The 11,896-nt window shown below is 40.4% G+C and overlaps 1 protein-coding gene across 1 annotated transcript in view; it reads left to right on the top strand.

Moving 5' to 3' along the window:
- The first annotated feature begins 8,053 nt into the window (after positions 1-8,053).
- Positions 8,054-11,896, top strand: part of SIPA1L2 (signal induced proliferation associated 1 like 2) — a 193,080-nt gene continuing 189,237 nt past the window's right edge. Inside the window, exon 1 of the mRNA XM_083361188.1 lies at positions 8,054-8,064. The gene's annotated coding sequence lies outside the window, so the exon portion shown is untranslated. The remainder of the gene's footprint in view (positions 8,065-11,896) is intronic.

Here is an 11,896-nt window from a genome sequence, read left to right as displayed (position 1 = left end):
GTAATGTCCCTACAAGATATTCCTGATCTGCCCCTAACTGCTAAAGACATAGCTGAGGCAACCAATAAGGACCTCATCTTAAGGAGAGTAATGGCCTGGGTCATGAGCGGTTGGCCCAACGCCAACCCGGACGTAAAATACAGTCCATTTTTCAGAAGGAAAGATGAACTATCAGTTCATATGGGTTGCTTACTTTGGGGAACTCGTGTAGTAATTCCAGAAATCCACAAATCAGCTATTCTATTTGAATTGCATGAGGGACACCCCGGAATAGTAAGAATGAAGGCCCTGGCTAGGAGTCACTTGTGGTGGCCAGGATTGGACCAAGACATTGAGGAATGCGTTGCCAATTGCCATCTGTGCCAACGTTCCAGGCCTGAACAACAACACATCCGCACACATAAATGGGAGCTAGCTAGGAATCCGTGGTCCAGGATTCATATTGACTTCGCTGGACCTTTCCAGGGGTTAACGTTCCTTGTAGTGGTCGACAGCTACTCTAGATGGCTAGAAGTAGTACCGGTCAGTTCAGTAACGGCAGGCAGAACAATACAGGCATTAAGGGGCCTCTTTGCCACTCATGGGTTGCCGGATTTAATAGTGTCGGATAACGGGCACAATTCACATCTATTGAATTTCAGGATTTCCTCAAGGCCAATTCGATTAAGCATAAGACTTCTGCACCCTTCCACCCCTCCACCAACGGATTGGCTGAAAGGAACGTGAGGACCACGAAGGACGCGCTTAAAAGAATCATTCGTGGTGACTGGCATCAGAGACTAGCTGAGTTCTTGTTGGCTCAACACACAACCCCTTGTTCGGCTACAGGAAAAAGTCCAGCTGAAATGAGGTGGGGAAGGAAAATCTTGACCAAGTTGGACAGACTACACCCTGACCGACTCCAACCAAACATTGAATTAGACATTCCTAACAGAACATTTGAAGTGGGGGACTTGATTTGGGCCAGGAACTACGCCCAAGGGGATAAATGGATTCCTGGGGTGGTGACTGAAATCTTAGGTCCCCTATCATACATCATTGAGGGGGAAGGGAACAGGATCTGTAAAAGACACATAGACCAGCTGAGGAAAAGATCTAGCGGGTGTGTGCCAGCTGAGGGGGACCAAAGCTCAGTAAGGGCAAACAGTACAGATAACATTAGGCCAGAAAGTGGTGTAGTGGTTGGGCAAGATGACATATTTCCTGATGCCCATCAACAACAATTCAGTCCAATTGGTTGGGAAATACCCCTGCGAAGTAGGCCAGTGACAACTGAATCCCAAACACAACCTAATACACAAGGCAGTACATCTGAAGCCAGTAACCCTGAGCCCAGGTCTAGTAGTAACCAGCATAGTAACCAGCAGCCAAGCAGTCAACCAGGAAGAAGGGTCCCTAGCAGCCAAAGTAACAGATACCCTTCTAGAATACATAGGCCACCAAAATACCTAATGGATTTTGTAAAGAAATGACACCAACTGGGGGGTAAGGGGTGTTGTGTATGTAAATAGTTAGCAATAAGCCATGAAAGAGATTGCAAACACAGTGCAGCTTTGCAAGGTTTAAAGCGGGAAAATAAGGTGCAATCATTGGACGCCACAACCAAGGAGCGGGAAAACAGACTGTTTGTATTGGTTACAGTTCAAACGCTTTCTCTATAAAAGGGTTGCAACATTTGACATTTGACAGTTGACTTTGTGTATTCAATAAACTCGTTCAGTGTTAACTACTCTGAGTCCTCGTCAATTCGAACCAAACAATTTACATTTGATTTGGAATTTCCGATTGACCTTGTGCATGTTGGACAGGGGTCGTGAAATGTCCAGGTCTGACCTAATGTTATCCTCTCCTAACAAATGGAGAAATCATGTATTACAACTATAGCTAGCAAAATTCTGACCCATTTCTGATCTTCTCATTTTTCAGTAAATATCCATTAAATTACTCACTAATTAAGGGGCTCCATTTCAGTGCATTTGAGTTTAAAATTCAAGCAGAAATGCACAAATTTTAAGCTATGCTTTCATTGGAAACTATTTTATATACACCACAACATTTTATAACCATACAATCATTTGTTTGTGACTGTTTCAAGCATTTTGTCAAATAATATAAATTGTTGATGGGCAGCAGACAATTTTTAGACACAAAGAAATCATATGAGAATGATACAAAACAGAATGGTAAGTTCTGTGCCAAGAAAAATAAAAGGAAGCATTTATATGTTTTTTGCTTATAAAATGGATATAGCTATTATTTTTCTAATACTTTTTCCATAGATCTATTCAGATTTCTGCCTGGTCATTCTGCTGTCTGCTATGATCTATAATTAATTAAAATCATGATATATGTTAACTTTGCTATCACATTGTGCAGGTAAGGAAAAATGCATGTCTTGTGAAAAAAATAAGCTGACATCTGTTATAATATTTTCTTTTTGGAGGTGCCAGGGAACTGTGTGAGTAGTATGCTTCAATGAATTGTAAAAGGATCCGTGAGAAGCCACAGAGTGGAGGATACATAATTCCTCCCATGATGCAACAAACAAAATTGTTCAGTCTGAAGCTAAATTAACACTAAATCTCAGCCATATAGAATTATGACAACTGTGGAGTTTTGGCCTAGATCAGGGGTGTCAAACTGCCAGCCCGCGGGCCGGATGCGTCATGCCGAAATTGCGCCCACCCCATTGTTGGCAATGGAAAAAAAGTCACAATACATCGCATCACATCACGTGACATTGCAAGTTTGACACCCCTGGCCTAGATGAATAAAAAGCTTATTATTTAGAGGTGTACTGCAATTGCCTCAGATATCTGGATAGGGGTGTTGTTGGAGGTAAATGTAGCTGATTCATTCATTTTTAAACTACTTTGGCCACAGGGCAATTCAGATTCAAAGTCCAGGCTTACTGGTTATTTTAATTAATTTGATGCCTACATATCTCTGAACTAGCCCTCTTTTCTAGCTAACAAAGCAGATTTATTTATTGGTCAATCAAGACAATTAAAAGTAAAAAAAGGAAACGTAAAAAAGAAATAGCTCAAAAACAGTTATAAGATTAATTCATAAACCAATAATAAAATAACCTTTTAAACAATTTAAAAGGTTTAAATGAGGAGATGCAATTTCATTCCCCCACCCCATGAAAGCAGAGAGTGGGGACAAATCACAGTTGTTGAGGCCAGTTGTCCCTTCTCATACAGTATAGCTGAGAAATGGCCTCTATTCAGAAAATTCTTTCTTGCAATTCTTAAGGTACTGACAGACTCAGAATGAAATGAGGTGAATCTGAAGTGTCAGACTACGAGGGCTGGACTGCAAAAATCCATCCCACCGCTATATGATCTCGGAACTCTATAATTGCTTCCTTTTTTCTGCCAAATTATTTTAGCTCTAAATCTGGAGCCATAATACAACTTTGCAGGAAACCACACAAATTGACCTCTGCCTTCCTGGAGTGCATGGTGATTTTAAAGAAGGATTGGGATGAGGTAATGTGTCCTTGAAGCATGCATCTCCAAACCTTAATTCAAGTGGTTTTTTTTCCAAAATATGTTAATCCGTTAGATGCTATACCTGTTTCATAAAAGTTTACAAAGAAGTATGAAATAGGAATGAGTAAATGCATTTCCTCTTAATCATACCACTTTCTCTAACTCTTTGGATTCTCAGTGGTCAAGCTGTTAAGGAATTTGCTACACTCAAGACTGAGGGTGACTTCCCTATAGGTATGGTATACTGGTCCTGATGCCTTCTAGCTATTAACAATTTTACTAACCGCATTTCTTCTTACTACTGATTCTGTGCTTCTTAAAGACTGATGTGCATGCTCTTCTTTCTAAACAAATCCCTACCAGAAGTTGTTTTCTATATAGCTGCACTGCCCAGTATTCAGAAGCCAAGCTGCAAAAAGATTTGTCAAGCAAAGTGGCAGCAATATTCAGTAGCTGCAGTGAGCCATAGATCCAGCAGATGGCAATTATAGACTCTCCATGTGAATTCCATTTATCTCAAATTTCCAAAGTCATGCGGAAAAATAGAAAGAATATATTTGGTATGCTTTTTACAATATATGTTTTTTCTCTTTGGCTAGATTAAATAGCCAAAGGGTAAAGGAAATAAAATGTGATCTTAGATGCTTCAAGTTTCAATATTTTTAAGTAGTGATGAGAGCCACTTTGATGTAGCTTTGGTGTGGGCTAGAAACCATGAGGCTGCAAGTTCTAATCTTACTTTAGGCACAGTCAGCTTGGGCCAGTCACCCACTATCAGCCCTAAGAAGCAGGCAAGAACAATCACTTCTGAAATCTCGTTAAGAAAACTGCAAGGACTAATCCAGGCAATCACCAGGAGTCAACACTGACTTGAAGGTGTGCGTGCGCACACACACACACACACACACACACACACACACACAGAGAGAGAGAGAGAGAGAGAGAGAGAGAGAGAGAAGGTAGTGATAAGCTAGTGAGGATAATATTTAGAATACAATCCTTTTTACAGTGATATATAAAGATATATAAAGTTGTACTGAATTATCAGTGGTGTCTATGCTCACTATATCGAAAGAAAGCTGCACAAAACTGCAACTCTGGCTGCAGTTTTAAGTTTTTTAACACTTGCTGACTTTTTGTTTTTAACGGCACGCTCCAGAAGTAACAATACTTACCCAGGATTCACAGATGTGGAAAGATACTACATATAGAAAACTGTAATTAAATGCAGGACAATTCCACCCCCACCATTACTAATGTGCCTATTTCTACAGAAATTCCATTCCATCAATTCCAGACTCTGAAAGAGTTAACCTTCCTGACCTGTCAGTCCTGATAATAAAGTAGCCAGCTGAAATCCAGGAAAGGCTGAATAATCAATTCCTCCACAGGTAGACCTTTGTAAGAGGCTGAGGTAGCCTCCATTTTGTGTTTGTCTTTTGGTATTTGTATTCTCTCAGGCTTGTTGAAAGCAAGTAGGGGATTGCCCTCCTTCCCCCAGCTGGCAGCAATAGGCCTGGATTTAATAAGCAGGACAGCAAGCTAGTTGTACTACAGATTTGCTTTTTGTTTCCCGAATTGAGATTTGGGTTGTATGAATATGCTCTGATAGGTGGATGTGTCAACAGATCTAACCATCCAGCTAGTCCTTGAGCTAATAATGATTGAGAACAACATCTTCAGAGAGCAATTATTCATTTTGTCTTCCTTTTCTTTTTAACTTTTTGTCCAGGTCAGGGTGGGTGGATGGATGGATGACTTAGAATTATTTAAGAATTGGTGGTACTAAGGAGAGCTGCCCTATAGCGCAAAAGCCAGGCTACCTGAAAGAAGTTGACCAAAGAGAGACAGAAGGGAAAAGCGAGTACAGCAAGCCTAATCACCTCTCCCTGTGAGTTGTTGGGTGGGTGAAGCAGGGGTTGGTGGGAGGAAGGCTTGGCAGCTCCTATTGTGAAACAGCAGAGGCCCAGGTCAACATCTATCCCATTAGAACACACAAAGGTATTGAGAGGACTGCATGTTAATAAATAGGGGGGGAGGGAGAGAGAAGACGACCAAGAATTGGCTTCTAACTGTAGTTCCTTCTGCATGCTAGCACAAATTACCAGAGCGGTAAGAACTGCCTGCAGATACTCTTCAACTTATGAACACAATTGGGACCAGAATTTTTGTTGCTAAGCAAAGCGGTTGGTAAGTGACTCATGCCTGATTTGATAACTTTTTGCCATAGTTGTTAAGCCAATCACTGCAGTCATTAAGTGAATCATGCAGTTGCTAAGCGAACTCAGTTTCCCCCAATGACTGCTTGTTGGAAGCCACTGGGGTGGTTGCAAATGACGATCACATGACCCCGGGAGGCTGTGACTGTCATAAATACATGCCGATTTCCAAATGCTGGAGTTTTGATCACGTGACCACGGGGATGCTGTGACAGTTGTTAATGGGAGAACTGGATGTAAGTCGCTTTTTCAATCTCGTTGTAACTTTGAATGGTTGCTAAACAAATGGATGAAAGTTGAGGACTACCTGTAATAGGTTCCTGTCATCCTTTCCCTGTAACATCTGGTCTGGATGATGCTACATTGTAGATCTTCATCCTCATCAGTAGCTAAATGGTAGAGCACACTCTTTGTGTTTAGAAGACTCCAGAACTCACAGGATGCTGCCTTTTATCACCTGCAGCTATTGTTTCATTTAGTTCAGTACAGTATACACTGAAACAACATTCTCCACCGTTTCAAATTGAAATTCTTTTCAATTCTGTGTTGAGAATGATCCTGGGACTTTCACCATGCAAAACCTGTGTTCAGCCTTCAAGTTAAAACTCTTCCTTGTAACTACATCAGTCTTGTATGCATCCTATCTAAACCCTTGAATGCCACAGCCAGTCTATACATATAGACATTACTGAGCTAATGAAGAAATGCTTTGATTCTATATAAAGCAGTTTCCTGGGTAACCAAATAAGAAATCACTGCAGGGGAAGACCTTCTACTAAATAACACAAAGTTTTGGATAACACATCCCTATAGCGGCATTCTTAACTATATTCCTGGTATAGAATGTTATTAATTCTGATCTTGACGTGCCTAAACCACAGGGTTCAAAATATGCAGTACAACATCTTGTTGCTGAGGCAGACAAATGTTTATTGTGAGTGAATTTTTCATTATTTGGACTGTGAGTCAATGTAGTTTATTGCAAGGAGACAGGAAAAGGGAGGACAAATGATTAATGACCATTATCTAACTTCTAATTAATCTCCCTCCTTCCTCTCTGATCTGTAGAAATTAAAAGTGCAGGATATTCTACCATTTAATTTAGAAGAGCCACAAAATGGGAGCACTGTAAAACAGAAGAATTTTCTCTCTCTCTCTCGCTCTCTCTCTCTCTGTGTGTGGTGTGTGTATGTGTCTACACATATATACACACACATATACACACACCTCCTTTCAGAAGCTCAAGGGAGAATACATGTGCGGGTAATCTTAAGTGTTAGCAAAAAAAGTGTCTTTTATAGATCTCTTTCTCTGCAGATACGTTACACCTTTTGTAGTGAGAGGTGATTAAAAATGTGTGAGGAGGAAATATCTATTCTAACTATTTCTAGAGAGGATTCAAAGTGAGACACAATTTCCATAGTATTGGTAATAAAATGTTACCTGGTGGCCATAAGGATGAAGATGAGGATGTTTAAAACCAATTTTCAATTCCAGGGTTTTCTAAACTCTGAAAAACAGGGCTCTGAACTTCATAACCTGCTGTGCAGACAAAAAGTAGAAGGATGAAAAGCGAAGAGTATGACACTGGTAGGTGCTTATAATGGCTAAAGGGTTTTTTAGTTATAATGGTCCCTTAATTTATACTGCAATCACTTCATGAGGGAGAATAGAATAGAATAGAATAGAATAGAATAGAATAGAATAGAATAGAATAGAATAGAATAGAATAGAATAGAATAGAATAGAATAGAATAGAATAGAATAGAATAGACCTTGGAGGTCTTCTAGTCCAACCCCCTGCTCAGGCAGGAAACCCTATTCAATTTCAGACAAATGGTTGTCCAATCTCTTTTTAAAAACTTCCAGTATTGGGAGTACCCACAATTTCTGGAGGCAAGTTGTTCCACTGATTAATTGTTCTAACTGTCAGGAAATTTCTCCTTAGTTCTAGGTTGCTTCTCTCCTTCCTTAGTTTCCATCCGTTGCTTCTTGTCCTGCCTTCGGGCACTTTGGAGAATAGCTTGACTCCCTCTTCTTTGTGGCAACCCCTGAGATGTTGGTACACTGCTATCATGTCACCCCTAGTCCTTCTCACTAAACTACTAGACATACCTCATTCCAGCAACCGTTTTTTATTGGTTTTAGCCTCCAGCCCCGATCATCTTTGTTGCTGTTCTCTGTACTCTTTCTAGAGGGTCAACATCTTTTTTACATTGTGGTAACCAAAACTGGATGCAGTATTCCAGGTGTGGCCTTACTAAGCCATTATGTTTACAATTTTAACACTAATCTTTAATTTATTTTAATTTTAATTTTAATTTACTGTACAGAGACCTTTACTTTTTGTTGTTGTTAGCCGCCCTGAGTCCCTCGGGAGATAGGGCGGGATATAAGTCCCATAAATAAATAAATAAATAAATAAATAAATAAATAAATAAATAAATAAATAAATAAATAAATAATAAAGTAGTGGGATGAGAGGCAGCAAGATGAAGAGGGCAAGATAATATTGTGGTGTCTGTTCAGGATTGAAGACTGTCATGGGTAGATCATTGTGTGAGGTAATGCCACCTATATCTCCAGAGGCTTAAAATTCAGATGCTGGTATTTACAGCTTCCTTTCAAGGCTTGTAGGAGAAGGCAGGTTTTTGGCAGAGAGAAGGGGAGAAAAAGAGGAGCAATGATAAGTTGTGTGAAAGTTTCATGACAGAACAACCCAGGTAAGACTCGATCCACTTCAAGCCACATGGCCAGAGGAGACCTTCACAGTGACTTGATCGTTTTGTGGTGTGGGGAATCAGCTCCCCAGAGAAGGAAATATTAAAAGGGCAGAAAAATATATTTCCTAAAAGATTGAAGAACCAGGAAAGCATGCCCAGATTTCTTAATAGTCACAGGTCTCCTTTCCCCAAGCAGAAAAACCAGTTCTATAGATATGCAAATGTGAACCATCAGGAAGGTTGGAGCTAGAACATTAAGAAGACAAAAACACTTAAAATCTACACACCCCAGCCCCAGGGAAGCAGGACATGACCTTTGGACATAATAGGATCAACCCATCACCATCAGAATGCCAGAAGAGCACACTCAGTTCATGACACAGGAAATAGCTTCAAACAGGAACAGGAAGCAACTCTAAACAAAAGGATCCAGAGGGTATAAAAACCTATACCTTACATGTGATCAGTCCTTCTTTTCTGCTGGAACCATCTTTCTGTCTGGCTTTCCTCTCCAATAAACTACAACCTTCTTCCCAAAGCAGTTGCCGTGTTTATTCCCAGCTTGGATGAACCATAATGAAAACTTTTCTTCCAACAGTGGAATGTTTGTTTCTGCCAAAACAATATCCTAACTACATCAGTCATAAAATTAAGCGCATGTCCCAATTTGAAGGAAGGGTGAAAGGTGCTGGGGAAAGAGCTGGTACGTTGAAGTTCATTAGGAAAGATTAAAAGTTCCTAAAAAAGAGCGAAGAATACTTTCCAGGATGAGAAAAAAGGAAAAGAATGATACACAGCAAGTGGAGGCAGAAGAATGGAAGCATGTCATCATTAGCAACAGGAGGATCAGGAGGCAATCAAGGACTAGCAACCATAACCACACTCTGACTCGTGAAGCCATTTCACCCTTACCTGAGCTACAGTCACCAATTAAAACCTCAGAGAATGTTCTAGTGAACACTCAGATCCCTAAAGGCAGGGCTTTTTTTCTCATAGAACGCTCAGAACGGAGTTCCGTCACCTTTTTTGGATGGAACCTTGTAGGGTAGGGTAGGCAAGGCAGGTTGTATAACGTGTGAATTCCGGAACCTTTTTCTTTTACAAAAAAAGCACTGGCCTAAAGGTAAACGTAAAGGTTCCCCCGCACATGCGTGCTAGTCGTTTCCAACTCTAGGGGCCCGTGCTTATCTCCATTTCAAAGCCGAAGAGCCAGTGCTTGTCCGAGGACATCTCCGTGGTCATGTCATTTCGAACTGCTAGGTTGGCAGAAGCTGGGACGAGTAACAGGCGCTCACTCTGTTACGTGGCACTCGGGATTCGACCCACCAAATTGCCGCCCTTCTGATCAACAAGCTCAGTGTCCTAACACACTGAGCCACTGCGTCAGATCCCTACCATCCAGCAAAATCAGGAGTCATCTTGAAGAAGAAAAGACAAATGGTGGTGATGGGTGATTCACTGCTCAGGGGTACTGTAACTGCTGCACGTAGAGCTGACAAGTCGTGTGAAGTCTGCTGTCTTCTGGGTGATCAAATTCAGGATATAACTGATAAGCTAACAAGACTCTTCAGTCCAGCTGATGATTATCCATTCCTGATGATGTATGTGGGTACTAGTGACACTGCAAGAAGAGACCCTGAAGAAATCTGCAAAGACTATGAAAACCAAGGCAGGACAGTAAAGACTTCAATATTAGACTTCAGAAGAGTAGTAGACTTTGATGCACTCAAAAGGAAAGTCAGAATGTTCCAGTGGCTTAATAGCCTAAAGGAGAGAAATGTCCAAGAAGGCAAAACAAGATATTACAGGCTCAGAACCAAACAATTCTAGAAGACAGACCAATTGGAAGCAACTAACAAGTCCAAATTACATATACCCAGAACATAATAAGTTGCTTAAAAAAGGAAATATACAAGAAATGGAAAGAAAGGAATATATTCAAAGAAGAATACAAGGCAGTTTGCAAAATCTGCAGCTCTAGCATAAGAAGAACTAAAATCCAGTACAAAGTTAAAGTAGCAGGGGATGCTAAAAACAATAAAAAAAGTGATTTTCAGGCATATCAGAAGCAAAAAGGAAGGCAAGGAGATAGTAGGTCTTCTGCAGAGAAAGAACGGTGAAATGGCTAAGGAGCATGATCAGAAGGTAACTCAGCTCCTACTTTGCATCTATTTTCATTCAGGAGGTGATGAAGCTGACATGGTGTCACTGGTTGGGTGGGGGTGGGGAGTGAACTGAAGCTCAGGATAAGCAAAGAGTAAGTGAAGGAATTTCTAGGTAATATAAATGAATTAAAATCTCCAGAGTCAGATTAACTATACTTTAGGGAATTGAAGGGACTAGCAGTGGTAATTGTGGAACGACTCTCTATAATCCTTGAGAAGTTGTAGAGAAGAGGTGAAGTCCCAGAAGATTAGAGAAGAGCTAATGTTGATCTTATTTTGAGAAAGGAATAAGCAGGACCTGGGAAATTACAGCCTGATATTAGTATGGGCCAAGATCCTTATGCAGAATGTCAAAACAGCGTGTCTGTGAGCACTTAGATAGGAATTCATTAATTAACAAGAGCCAACATAGATTTGTGCTGAAACAGTGTTGTCAGACCAACTTCAGCTCTTTTGACAGTTACTAGCCTGGCTGATTGGAGAAATGCCATGGAGATAGTGTATTTTGACTTTGGCAAGCTTTTGACAAATTCTCTCATAGCATCCTTATTAACAAAATGGTCAAACGTGAGTTTGTCAATTCAACTGTTACATGGATCTATAGTTAGCCTAAGGATTGTATTCAGAGGGTTGTCATAATGGCAATAAATCTACTTCGAGAGATATCTCAAGTGAAGTGCCACAGGGCTCTCTGTCCCAGGCCAGCTGCTCTTCAATGTTTTTATAAGTGATATGGATGAGGGAATTGAGGAAATGCTTACCAAATATGTAGATAATGTGAAGCTAGGAGGGGTAGCTAATTCTTGGGAAGAGAAAAAAAATATATCAAAGACAGGCTAGAACAGCAGGAGGAGACAAATTTTTGATAGAAATGAAATGAAATCTGTTAGAGGGAAATGTAACATCAGGCATCTAGATAGGAAATCTGAAAGAAACAATTACAAGATGGGAGAAATCTGCCCCCAAAGAAGCACATGTGAGAAGGACTGAGATGTACTAGAGAAGCATAAATTCTACATGTCAAGAGAGTGCAAGGTGGCTGCAATGAAGGCTAACAACATTCTGAAAAGAATAAAGAGAGCATAGAGTCCAGATTGTGAAACGTGACTATTGTGCTCTAGTCTTCCTTGATCATTTTGAAGTATTGTGTTCAGTTCAGTATTGTGTACATTCCAGTTTTAAAAAGATAAACCAGAACAAGTCCAGAGAAAATGTACCTATCTGTTGAATGATTGGAAGCCAAGGAACCAACAAAGAACAATTAAAGGGTATGTTTAGCTTACAGGAAGGGA

The sequence above is a fragment of the Vipera ursinii genome, assembly GCF_947247035.1.
Source record: "Vipera ursinii genome assembly, chromosome: 1".
NCBI lineage: Eukaryota > Metazoa > Chordata > Lepidosauria > Squamata > Viperidae > Vipera > Vipera ursinii.
Note: the sequence above shows the minus strand (reverse complement) of the source record. Positions and strands in the feature narration are given on the sequence as shown.